Consider the following 13,742-nt stretch of genomic DNA (forward strand, 5'->3'; position numbering starts at 1 on the left):
GGCTGCCTCTCCTACTCAGAAGTTGCACCAAAAATTCTTTGGCAGGTCCTGGGTTCTGATTTTTAGTTCTGAAAATGCAATCATTATACCTAATCCGTATTCCATGAACTAAAATATTTGGAAGAATGGTTATATGCTACCATTGCACTCCATTTTTCTGACTTCCTAGAATAAATCCTTTTGCCTACCATGTTATTTCCTTTTTTCAAATTAAAAATGTTTTAACTATACAAGCAAGTAATCATAAATGAAGGAATATATTCTTTGCAAAAAATTTAAAGAAATAAACAAGCTAACAAGTAAAAGGTAAAAAAAACTTACACACCCTCACTCAACCCCACTTCCTTCTGTAAATTATCCTCCTACTTAGTAAGTACTGTAAATAAGTTCCTGTTCTAAGTTTTTCCAGGCACTTAGGAAGATGCAGGAGCATACAGGGTTACAGGTTGGGGGAAAAGGAAACTCCCCAACAGAGAGTATTTTATCACTGACTTTGTTTATTTTCACTGTTCATGGTGATAATAAAAAGCAGATTTTACTATTATTTATCATTGTTTTCAAGTTATTGTTTAAAATTATTGTTTCATGTTATCCTCGGTTGACGCGTCCACTTACTGCCTACACCCAGGTCAGAGAGCTCCTCCTGCTTTTCCTCCCTGTGGTATGCCGCTGAACATACATCCAGTATAACATGCTTGTATTTTTTAATGGGATAATCTGTACATATTGCATATTGTAATCTGCTTTCTCTCCCTCACCTCCATTTAACAATGTCTTTGAGATCTTTCTGTGCCAGCATATACAATCAGTATAATTCTATAACCTTTTTATTCACAGCTACATAGTATTCCACACTATGGCTGTACCATTGTCCTATTAATAGATATTAGGCCATCCAATTTTGTGTCACTGTAAATGCCCCGATAGCTCAAAATTGGAAGCAATTTAATATCTAATGTCCTTTCATGTCATCTAATATCCACTTTATGATAATAATATTCATTTATTTAGCGCTTAGTCTGTACAGTCATCCCCCCTTATCTGCAGTTTCAGTTATCCTTGGTCAACCATGGTTTGTAATATTAAATGGAAAATTCCAGAAATAAGCAATTCATTTGCTTTAAATTGTGCGCTGTTCTGAGTAGCGTGATGATATCTCGAACCGTCCCACCCGGGAGGTGAATCATCCTTTTGTCTGATGTATCCTGCCCCTTAGTCACTTAGTAGCTGTCTAGGTTATCGGATTGCTGCAGTATCACAGTGCTTGTGTTCAAGTCACCCTCATCTTGCTTAACAATGGCTTCAAAGCTCAAGGACGGTGATGCTGGCAATCCGGATATGCCAAAGAGAAGCCATAAAATGCTTCCTTAATGTGAAAAGATAAAAGTTCTTGACTTATTAAGGAAAGAAAACAATGGCACGCTGAGGTTGCTAAGATATACAGTAAGAATGAATCTCCTAGCCATGAAATTGTGAAGAAGGAAAAAGAAATGCGTGCTAGTTTCGCTGTTGAACCTCAAACTGCAAAAGTTATGGCCACAGTGCGAGAAAGTGCTTATTAGTTTAGATGAAAAGGGCATTACATTTGTACAAAAAAAGTATTTTGAAAGAGAGAGACCACATTCACATAACTTTTATCTTAGAACAGCAGACCCTTGAATGACACTGGTTTGAACTGTGCAGATCCACTTATACGTGGATTTTTTTCCCAATAAATACACACTACAGTATTCCACAATCCGTGGATGGTTGAATCTGGTATGCAGAACCACAGATTCGGAGGGCCGACTGTAAAGTTATATGCGGATTTTCGACTACAGTGGGGATCAGCACCTCTAATCCCCACGTTTTTCAAGAGTCAACTCTCTGTTGTAACAATTGCTCTATTTTATTATTACTTATTGTTGCTAAACTCTTACTGTGCCTAATTTATAAATTAAACTTTATCATAGGTATGAATGAATAGGAAAAAGCATAGTATATATAGAGTTCAGTACTATCAAAGTTTTCAGGTAGCCATTGGGTGTTTTGGAATGTATCCCCCAGCAATAAAGTGTGACTACTGTACCAGGGTCTGTTTTAAGCACTTTGCACATTGTAATTTGTTCAATTCTTAAAAAACAAAATGAATCAAAACAACAACAAAACTCTGTGAAATAGGTACTATGTATTATCACCCCTATTTCACTGTTGAGGCACCTAATCTCACCCGAAGTCCCATGACTAAGAGTGGCTGAGCTGAGCTGGGATTCGACCCCCAGGACTCTGACTCCAGGATCTGCACTCTTGACCTCATTGTCTGTGTGAGCCTCTCACGCATTTGTACAAGTTTTTCTCCAGATTAGATAGCTGGAAATGGAAATTTTTGATATACACTTCCAAGTGGCTCTCTAAAAAATGGTTGTACTAATTGACATTCCCACAGAGTCTGAGAGTACGATTTCCCCTGAAACCTTGCTATTGCTGGATTTAATCAGGTTTCCTCATTTTTGACAGTCTGAAGGGGAAATAGAAAATGTCTTTTTTGGCTCTCTCCCTTGAATGCTAGTTTGGCTAGCATGGTACATAATTCTAGGCTCAAAAGTATTTAATTCCAAATTTTGAAGTTATTGCTTCATTGTTGCCCAGCATTCAGTTACCTTTCGGAAGTCTGGAAGCCAATCTCATTTTTGTTCCTTTTAGGAAACCTGTTTTTCTTCTCTGAATTCTTTTTCTCTTTGTTTTCTTCTTTGTTCTCTTGGCTCTGAAAAGTTACCTTGCCTGACACTTGGCAGGCCCTAAGAAGTCTTGAGCCTTTCTTTGAGTTGGGGAAATTTTCTTTTCTTTTTTTGTTGTAGATCTCTTCCCCACCGAATCTCAGTTCTCTCTTGATACTTCTTTTGAATGAATGGACGCATTTGTGAATCAATCCTTTGTGTCTCTATGTTACTCAACTTGGGCTGCCATAACAAAATACCATAGACTGGGTGGCTTAAACAACAGAAATTTATTTTCTTACAGTTTTGAAGGCTAAGATGAAGGTGCTGACCAATTCAGTTTCTGGTGAGGGCTCTCTTCCTGGCTTGCAGACAGCTGCCTTCTCACTGTGTCCTCACACGATGGAGAGATAGCTCTAGTGTCTCTTCCTCTTCTTATAAGGGCACCAGCTCAATCAAATTAGGGTTCTACCCTTCTCCCCTCATTTAGCTTTTATTATCTCCTCACAGGCCCTATCCCCATATACCTTGAGGTTAGGGGTTCAACATGTGAATCTGGGAGGAAGGGGACACAATTCAGTCCATGGCAGTCTCTTGATTTTTCTCTCAAAATTTCCATTCTTGACCTTCTTTGTATACTCAGGGAGATATACCCCCACTTAGCTTCTGGAAAGTATCCCCAGTTTTTGCCATATACATCCTATTATTTATTCTATCCATTGTTTTACTTAGTTTTACTATCATTTTTTAAAATTTCCATTTTGTTTGCTTGTTGTTTTTCCTTTATCCTAGCAGTTGTTTGTTTCCTTTTCACAGCAGCCTCCTGCAATATCCCCATGTGTCTTTCTAAGGATGATATTATTTAGAATTTTTACAACTTTTTTTCCTGTTCTTTTATCTGTCTTTTCTCTGGGGTCGGTTTTCAGTTTGTTCATCTTTCTGTTGTTATTGTTAGTCCTTTTCTTTAGAGCTGTTGAATTTCCTCAAGAACTGGTGATACGTGGTTTTCCATTCATATCTATGTTTAAAGGAGAGGTTAATTAGTAGGTATCTTGTTTAAGTTTCTCCTTCGGTTCTTTTTTTTTTAAAATACATTTATTTATTTATTTATTTATGGCTGCGTTGGGTCTTTGTTGCTGCGTGCAGGCTTTCCCTAGTTGCGGTGAGCAGGGGTTACTCTTCATTGCAATGCGTGGGCTTCTCATTGTGGTGGCTTCTCTTGTTGCAGAGCACAGGCTCTAGGCACGCGGGTTTCAGTAGTTGTGGCACACGGGCTCAGTAGTTGTGGCTCATGGGCTCTAGAGCACAGGCTCAGTAGTTGTGGCACATGGGCTTAATTGCTCCGCGGCATGTGGGATCTTCCCAGACCAGGGCTTGAACCTGTGTCCCCTGCATTGGCAGGCAGATTCTTAACCCCTGCACCACCAGGGAAATCCCTCTCCTTCGCTTTTGAGCTGTTTCCTCTACAGGCTCCGCTGACCACTAGAGGGTTAGTTAGGACTCTGTAAGTAGGACATTTTGACTACAGTCTTCCATGTAAGGTGCTTGGAGCAGGCAGGCAGGCAGGCCTGGGGATCATCCCCCTCCCACTTCATCCATCCCCAGATGACAAAATAAGGAGGCATTTACTTCAATGAAGCCACAGTTGACAAACTGGACAGGAACAATTTTTCTTTTTCTTCTTTCTGTGTCTGTGGAAGGTGGTTGAGGTTACTTTCAGCCGTGCTTTTCTCACAGGCCTTTATACCCCAGCAGGTGCCCTCCTGGGACAGGTGATTTCCTTTCTTAGGGTGAAGCTCTGTGTTTTATCTGGGGTTAACCAACCCCACCCCCACCCCCACCTGCAGCTGCCTGAAGTGGAGAAAAGGAGGAGAGAGGTTTGTTGCTCAGAGAGCCGTTTAAAGATTAACAACCCTGATGATTGCTTCACAATCCCCTCTCATTCTTTCTATCTCCTTCCTCGGAGCTTGGAGATCCTCTGCTTCAAATTGTCTCTCGAGAGTGTTTTGGAGTGTGTTAATACTCTGCTCTGGGACTTCCCTGGTGGCGCAGTCGTTAAGAATCCGCCTGCCAATGCAGGGGACACGGGTTCGAGCCCTGCTCCGGGAAGATCCCACATGCCACGGAGAAACTAAGCCCGTGCGCCACAACTACTGAGCCCACGTGCTGCAACTTCTGAAGCCCGTGTACCTAGAGCCCATGCTCCGCAACAACAGAAGCCACCGCAATGAGAAGCCCATGCACCGCAACGAAGAGTGGCCCCTGCTCACCATAACTAGAGAAAGCCCATGCACAGCAACGAAGACCCAACGCAGCCAAAAATAATTAATAATTAATTAATTAATTAAAAAATACTCTGCTCTGGGTTCTCTATCAGTCTGACCCCCCCATGCTGTCTATCCAGATTTTTCGCATTTTTTGCCTCCTCTCTTGTTTGCTACTACTGGTCGGGACTTACTGATTATTCTGTCTTTCAAGGGATTTGGGGTGAGAGAGCTGGTGTATGTTTATGCTTAGTTCTCCATCTTGTTTGCTTCCCCCGTTACTTATTATGTGTCCTCTTGATAATGAAATTTCTGACAATAAAGCATGCTGTTGGAATACAGCTTCTTTGTTAATTAAAATAATTTCATTTAATGAAAAGCACTAGACACTTGCATATATTGTTGCTTTGAAGCCTCACAACAATCCTGTGATGTAGGCAGCAAAATCCACATTTGGGGGAATTCCCTGGCGGTCCAGTGGTTAGGACTCTGCACTTGCACTGCCGAGGGCCCAGGTTCAATCCCTGGTCGGGGAACTAAGATCCCACAAGCCGTGTGGCGTGGCAAAAAAATAAAAACATCCACATTTGGTCAATGAGCAAGCTGAAACTCTGGAAGGTTAATTGAATTATCGAGGTCACACAATTAATAAGAAATAGGCCTAAAGTCTGACTCCAAAGCCCTCTTTATGCTGCTATACACTGTTTAAATGTTACATTTGTTTCTGTTCTATTTATTTTTCTCTAGCTTTCAGAATGTTTATCTTTACTTCTCCCACTAATATATAAGTTAGGCCCTGGCTATAGTTTCTTATTTCTATTGTGAGATACCCGACATAATGTTCTACAAGCAGCAGTCAGTTTAAACTTTGTAAGCCAGCTAGGTAAAGCAGTTTATTACAATTGTGTTATTATCCTGCACATAATTACATATTAGAGTGGGGCAAATGCTTTATTTGAGGTCTTTAAATGTTTCATTATGTCCACTAACTTAACGATTGGATTGCAAATCAAAATTAAAGCTGGAGGAAAGGTCAAAGTTCACCTTCTGGCTAGAGTTGTTATGGCGTCTGTCTGAGCAATAAGTCTGCCTCAACAGAAGGGAGAACAAGAGGAAATACCTATTGATCTCTAATATTAGCGCCAATCATTTTCTCCCTATTTCTTCAATATTGCAATATGTTGAGATGAATAGAATTGTGATTCTTTCATATATTCCACTATATTCACTGTCATGTTGTTTGCTTGAAGCCTGTCTCAGGAAGAGACAACTTTCTGAAGGAGACAGAATCATGTCTTGATGTTCCTAAGGAAGGGGTAACCTGAGCTTATTTGTTCTAATCCCATTTGGTTCATTCATACATTCATTCAACAAATATTCATTAAGCAGCTATAACATTGGTTGCATAATAAAACCACCCAGGGAACTTTTCTAAAATACCATGACCAGTTTTCACTGCTAGACCAATGGAGCCCAGGCCCATGTATTTTTAAAGCTCCTCAAGCAATTATGATGCATATGAGGGCTGAAAAACCTCTGAACTATGATATATTACAAACTTAGCTAGCCACTGTGGGTACAAATAAAAAATAATAATTGCTAATATTTACTGAGTATGTACTATACATCAGGCACTGTTCTATGTGTCTTATATGTATTAACCCATTTAATGATCTCAACAACCCTAGAAGGTAGATATTACTCCCATTTATAGATGAGGAAACTGAGGCACAGGGAAGATCAGTAACTTGCCCAAGGTTATATACATTTAGGAAGTGGTAGAGTCTGGTCCTGGATCCAGGCTCACTGTGCTGTGGCCTACCAATAGTATCAGAGTCTAGTAAATAATGAAAAGATAGGAGTTACATATCACGGAAGGCTTCCTGTAGGAGGTGGTAGCTCAATTAAGTAGAAGAAACATGGGACCCAGCAAGGAAAAGTTGTGGGGGAGAGCTTCTAAGTTTCTTACCTCCCCACCTCCCAGGAGTTCCTTCCTTCCTCTTCCCCACACTGAAAACAATGGAATGTCCACAGTCATCCTTAACACGCCTAACATTTCAACTGGGAAGACTGAAGTCATGCACAATTACTCATGCAATTTTTCCTCCTGACAATAGGTCCTTCTGTGGGCTTCTCATTCAAATATATAAAGCTCCACTCTGTTGTTTTTAAAAAGCCTTTGTTGTAGGAACAATTCACAAACGTGTCCAACAGCCATTGGTTCCCCACCCCCTTCTCCTGTCCCCTCACCTGACTGAGTTGCTAGAAAACAATTCCCTAGCTTGTCAGGGACCTGTGCCCGATTGCCCACTCTGCCCCAAATGGAAGCTAACCCTGCCTCTCACACTGCTTCTAACCACGTCTAAGTTTAAGTTTGAGGTTAACCTCAGGGAGCATTTGGCCACACCTGCCGCCCCCTCTGCCTGGCCTCAGGGCCAGGAACAGACTTTCTGTTGAGGAAAGGGTAATGCTCTCATGCTGCTAATTAACCGTGGGAGGAGAGGAAACCCTTTCCAGACACCAAAAATACCAAGGAAGAACTTTATAAAAAGCACCTTTTGTACCAGCAGCCCCATCATTCAGCCCAGCCTAGGCTGGGACTAGAGGGAAAAAATAAACCCTTCGGCAGCCCTCAGGGTCACTACTTCCCAAGTGGCCACCTCAGGAGGCCATGCCCTGAGTGTCTGCTGAGGACATGGTCTCAGGAACATGGTGGGGAGTCAGGCTGCCTTCCCACTGCCAGCTTAGGCAAACCACAGGAAGCTGCCTGAAGCTTGTGATTCAGGCGTGTTTATGGGTGACTTGTGAGTCTTTGTTAGAATAGCCACAGGCCTGTTTGGTAATTTAAAAGGAAAGGAGGGCAGGTCTGTTGAGGCGTGAGGCGGAGCTGCAGGAGATTGCCTCAGAGTCTGGGTAATCTCACTGCAGCAGGTCCCTTTCCTACCCTGTGCTTATCAGACTCAGGGCTGATCCTCACTTTGAGGATAGGCCTGCCTCTGAGGACATCACTGTAGGCCTGCCCAGTTCCCTTAGGCTTGGCTGCTATAGGCCTGAGTAGAGTCTGCAGTGTCTGGGAGACTTGGGATCCAGCGGGGTGCTATGGGGGCAAGGTATGAGTTGCTAGGAAAATTGGATTTGGCCGCAGGCTGGGAATCGGAGGCTTTCTCAAGCAGGAAGGCTGTAGGGCCATTTGGCTGGGACCTTAAGCTCAAGAGGCTTCAGAATTTGGCTGATGATCAGTGTACAGGAATGAGGTGAAAGCCGAGGGTGGCCCCAAAGATGGAGAACCTCAGAATCAAAGCTGCCAGAGCCACATTGAGGTTCTTGGAGAGCCTGTTTACATGGTCTGCTTTACTTTACAGGGGCGAGGACAGATTCCCAAGCCGCTAAATTGCCCAAACCGGGAAGTCGGGGTACTAGAATTTCATACCAGGCAAGTTTCCCAGTCTCTCACTCCAACAACATTTTTGCCTCTGGGCAGACAAGGGGAAAATTCCTCCATTATAATATCACATGTACAGGATCCTTGGCAGCTCTGTGTGTGGTGGCACATCTTTCTTTTCTTCCCTTCCTGTTGATATAAGATCTCCTTTATAGATTCCTCAAGTGTCAGAGCTGAAAAGATTTTAGAAGCCATGTGGATCAATTCTTTTATTTGACAGAAAAGGAAACAGAGAACTGGAGAGAAATGATAGGCACAAAGGCACACAGCTAGTTAACGATCACTAGGATTGAAATCAGGTCTTCTGCCGTCCAGTCCAGGGCTTTTTCCATAATACCACACCCTTTATAACAAGTAACATTTGTATATTAGGGGTTCCTGACTACTCCATGTTCTATTTCCCATTTTACTCACCTCCATGCATAAGGCCTTAAACTGTACCTTGTATATGATAAAATGACTTTTTGAAGAGTTTCCACTACTCGGTATTTTGATGGAACAAACAAAAAAACCAAAAACAAAAAAAACTAGGTTAGGAAGAAGTTATCACAATAGACGTTTCCAGTTTGAAATGCAGATGGACCAAGGTGGAATAGCAAATTCCCAGATTCTAAGGCTTTGCTGCTCAAAGTCGTCTATGGACCAGTAGCATGAGCATCATCTGGGAGTCCTGCCCCAGTCCTGCCTTTTCAGAAGATCCCTAGATGACCTGAATAAATACTAGAGTTTGGGTAGTCCTACTTGAGGGTAACACTAAAAAAATGTCCTCTCCTCCTTTTCCTACCCAAATGCTTAACCTTCTCCTACCTCCCTCTTGCTCCTCCACCCACCCCATCCTCACTCCTAAATGTTGCTATGTTAATCTTCTGCCTCATCTTAACTTTAAAGCCACAGCAGGGGTGGTGGGGGGTAGGGGGTAGGGGGGTGGAGGAATGCTATATTTTAAAGGGGGGCTCAAAATGGAAACTTTTAGAAAAATAAAAGAGCCAATTTGAAAGAACTTTTGCAGCTCTAATGCCATGTTGTTAATGTAGAAGTATAAACATCTACTATGTTTATGTTGGCTCACTTGTAAAATCATCATCTTTGGTTATATTTAGGAAATTGATGGCTTGGAAAGTACACTGAAAGACTCTGAGAACAAAAATAATTTCCCCTTAACTCTCTCAAAAATAAGAAAATCTCTTAAAAAAAAATCCCAATAACATCTTTTCTCTACTTTGTTATCCCCATCTACCATCATGTGTTTCTTCCTCTTAACTTTTTCTCTCTCTCATCATTCCTAGTTCAATTTCCTCATTTTATTTACATTTTTTAAAATAGGATTTCTCTTATTACTTATTTCTTATAGAAAAATTAGGAAATAAAGAAGCAAAAGAAAACACAAGAATCCCACTGATGTAGAAACACCTACAAACCTTTTATATAAAATTATCTCAAACCTTTTTGTGAATGTACTTGTTCACAAAAAAGGGATAATACAGAACACAATAATTAGTATATACTTCCTTTTAAATGGAACTACAAATTAACTTCTTTACACCTGTGCATATAAAAATGAATGGCATCATTTTTATTAAATTCTGCCATATGATCGTACCATAATTGATTTAATCATACTTCAGTTGCTAGATATTTACATAGTTCAAAATTTTCACTATTAAAAACAGTAATGCAGACCAGAAGGCAGACAGCAGAAGCAAGAAGAACTACAATCCTGCAGCCTGTGGAACAAAACCACATTCATAGAAAGATAGACAAGATGAAAAGGCAGAGGGCTATGTACCAGATGAAGGAACAAGATAAAACCCCAGAAAAACAACTAAATGAAGTGGAGATAGGCAACCTTCCAGAAAAAGAATTCAGAATAATGATACTGAAGATGATCCAGGACCTTGGAAAAAGAATGGAGGCAAAGATCGAGAAGATGCAAGAAAAGGTTAACAAAGACCTAGAAGAATTAAAGAACAAACAAAAAGAGATGAACAATACAATAATTGAAATGAAAAATACACTAGAAGGGATAAATAGCAGAATAACTGAGGCAGAAGAACGGATAAGTGACCTGGAAGACAGAATGGTGGAATTCACTGCTGTGGAACAGAATAAAGAAAAAAGAAAGAAAAGAAATGAAGACAGCCTAAGAGACCTCTGGGACAACATTAAACGCAACAACATTCGCATTATAGGGGTCCCAGAAGGAGAAGAGAGAGAGAAAGGACCAGAGAAAATATTTGAAGAGATTATAGTCGAAAACTTCCCTAACATGGGAAAGGAAACAGCCACCCAAGTCCAGGAAGCACAGAGAGTCCCAGGCAGGATAAACCCAAGGAGAAACACGCCGAGACACATAGCAATCAAATTGGCAAAAATTAAAGACAAAGGAAAATTACTGAAAGCAGCAAGGAAAAAATGACAAATAACATACAAGGGAACTCCCATAAGGTTAACAGCTGATTTCTCAGCAGAAATTCTACAAGCCAGAAGGGAGTGGCATGATATAGTTAAAGTGATGAAAGGGAAAAACCTACAACCAAGATTACTCTACCCAGGAAGGATCTCATTCAGATTCGATGGAGAAATCAAAAGCTTTACAGACAAGCAAAAGCTAAGAGAATTCAGCAACACCAAACCAGCTCTACAACAAATGCTAAAGGAACTTCTCTAAGTGGGAAACACAAGAGAAGAAAAGTACCTACAAAAACAAACCCAAAACAATTAAGAAAATGGTAAGAGGAACATACATATCGATAATTACCTTAAACGTGAAAGGATTAAATGTTCCAACCAAAAGACACAGGCTTGCTGAATGGATACAAAAACAAGATCCATATATATGCTGTCTACAAGAGACCCACTTCAGACCTAGGGACACATACATACTGAAAGTGAGGGGATGGAAAAAGATATTCCTTGCCAATGGAAATCAAAAGAAAGCTGGAGTAGCAATACTCATGTCAGATAAAATAGACTTTAAAATAAAGACTGTTACAAGAGACAAGGAAGGACACTACATAATGATCAAGGGGTCAATCCAAGAAGAAGATATAACAATTATAAATATATATGCACCCAACAGGGGAGCACCTCAGTACATAAGGCAACTGCTAACAGCTATAAAAGAGGAAATCAACAGTGACACAATAATAGTGAGGGACTTTAACACCTCACTTACACCAATGGACAGATCATCCAAACAGAAAATTAATAAGGAAACACAAGCTTTAAATGACACAATAGACTAGATAGATTTAATTGGTATTTATAGGACATTCCATCCAAAAACAGCAGATTACACTTTCTTCTCAAGTGCACACAGAACATCCGCCAGGATAGAACACATCTTGGGTCACAAATCAAGCCTCAGTAAATTTAAGAAAATTGAAATCATATCAAGCATCTTTTCTGACCACAACGCTATGAGATTAGAAATGAATTACAGGGAGAAAAATGTAAAAAACACAAACACACGGAGGCTAAAAAATACGTTACTAAATAACCAAGAGATCACTGAAGAAATCAAAGAGGAAATCAAAAAATACTTACAGACAAATGACGATGAAAACACGACGATCCAAAACCTATCGGATGTGGCAAAAGCAGTTCTAAGAGGGAAGTTTATAGCTATACAAACCTACCTCAAGAAACAAGAAAAATCTCAAATAAACAATCTAACCTTACACCTAAAGGAACTAGAGAAAGAAGAACAAACAAAACCCAAAATTAGCAGAAGGAAAGAAATCATAAAGATCAGAGCAGAAATAAATGAAATAGAAACAAAGAAAACAATAGCAAAGATCAATAAAACTAAAAGCTGGTTCTTTGAGAAGATAAACAAAATTGATAAACCTTAGCCAGACTCATCAAGAAAAAGAGGGAGAGGACTCAAATCAATAAAATTAGAAATGAAAAAGGAGGAGTTACAACAGACACCACACAAATACAAAGCATCCTAAGAGACTACTACAGGCAACTCTATGCCAATAAAATGGACAACCTGGAAGAAATGGACAAATTCTTAGAAAGGTATAACCTTCCAAGACTGAACGAGGAAGAAATAGAAAATATGAACAGACCAATCACAAGGAATGAAATTGAAACTGTGATTAAAAATCTTCCAACAAACAAAAGCCCAGGACCAGATGGCTTCTCAGGCAAATTCTATCAAACATTTAGAGAGGAGCTAACACCCATCCTTCTCAAGCTCTTCCAAAAAATTGCAGAGGAAGGAACACTCCCAAACTCATTCTATGAGGCCACCATCACCGTGATACCAAAACCAGACAAAGATACTACAAAAAAAAAGAAAATTACAGACCAATATCACTGATGAATATAGATGCAAAAATCCTCAACAAAATACTAGCAAACAGAATCCAACAGCACATTAAAAGGATCATACACCATGATCAAGTGGGATTTATCCCAGGGATGTAAGGATTCTTCAATATACACAAATCAATCAATGTGATACACCATATTAACAAACTGAAGAATAAAAACCATATGATCATCTCAATAGATGCAGAAAAAGATTTTGACAAAATTCAACACCCATTTATGATAAAAACTCTCCAGAAAGTGGGCATAGAGGGAACCTACCTCAACATAATAAAGGCCATATATGACAAACCCAGAGCAAACATCATTCTCAATGGTGAAAAACTGAAACCATTTCCTCTAAGATCAGGAACAAGACAAGGATGTCCACTCTCATCACTATTATTCAACATAGTTTTGGAAGTCCTAGCCATGGCAATCAGAGAAGAAAAAGAAATAAAAGGAATACAAATTGGAAAAGAAGTAAAACTGTCACTGTTTACAGATGACATGATACTATACATAGAGAATCCTAAAGATGCCACCAGAAAACTACTAGAGCTAATCAATGAATTTGGTAAAGTTGCAGGATACAAAATTAATGCACAGAAATCTCTTGCATACCTATAAACTAATGATGAAAAATCTGAAAGAGAAATTAAGGAAACACTCCCATTTACCATTGCAACAAAAAGAATAAAATACTTAGGAATAAACCTACCTAGGGAGACAAAAGAACTGTTTGCAGAAAACTATAAGACACTGATGAAAGAAATTAAAGATGATACCAACAGATGGAGAGATATACCATGTTCTTGGATTGGAAGAATCAACATTGTGAAAATGACGATCCTACCTAAAGCAATCTACAGATTCAATGCAATCCCTATCAAATTACCAATGGCATTTTTTACGGAACTAGAACAAAAAATCTTAAAATTTGTATGGAGACACAAAAGACCCCGAATAGCCAAAGCAGTCTTGAGGGAAAAAAACGGAGCTGGAGGAATCAGGCTCCCT

At 39.9% G+C, this 13,742-nt stretch overlaps 1 non-coding gene across 1 annotated transcript; it reads left to right on the plus strand.

The window, feature by feature from the left end:
- Positions 1 to 5,423: 5,423 nt before the first annotated feature.
- TRNAA-UGC (transfer RNA alanine (anticodon UGC)) lies at positions 5,424 to 5,496 on the plus strand. Its single transcript has one exon. It is a non-coding gene; the product is annotated as a tRNA-Ala (tRNA).
- Positions 5,497 to 13,742: the final 8,246 nt, after the last annotated feature.

This window comes from Eubalaena glacialis, chromosome 10 (assembly GCF_028564815.1).
Source record: "Eubalaena glacialis isolate mEubGla1 chromosome 10, mEubGla1.1.hap2.+ XY, whole genome shotgun sequence".
NCBI classification, from domain to species: Eukaryota; Metazoa; Chordata; class Mammalia; order Artiodactyla; family Balaenidae; genus Eubalaena; species Eubalaena glacialis.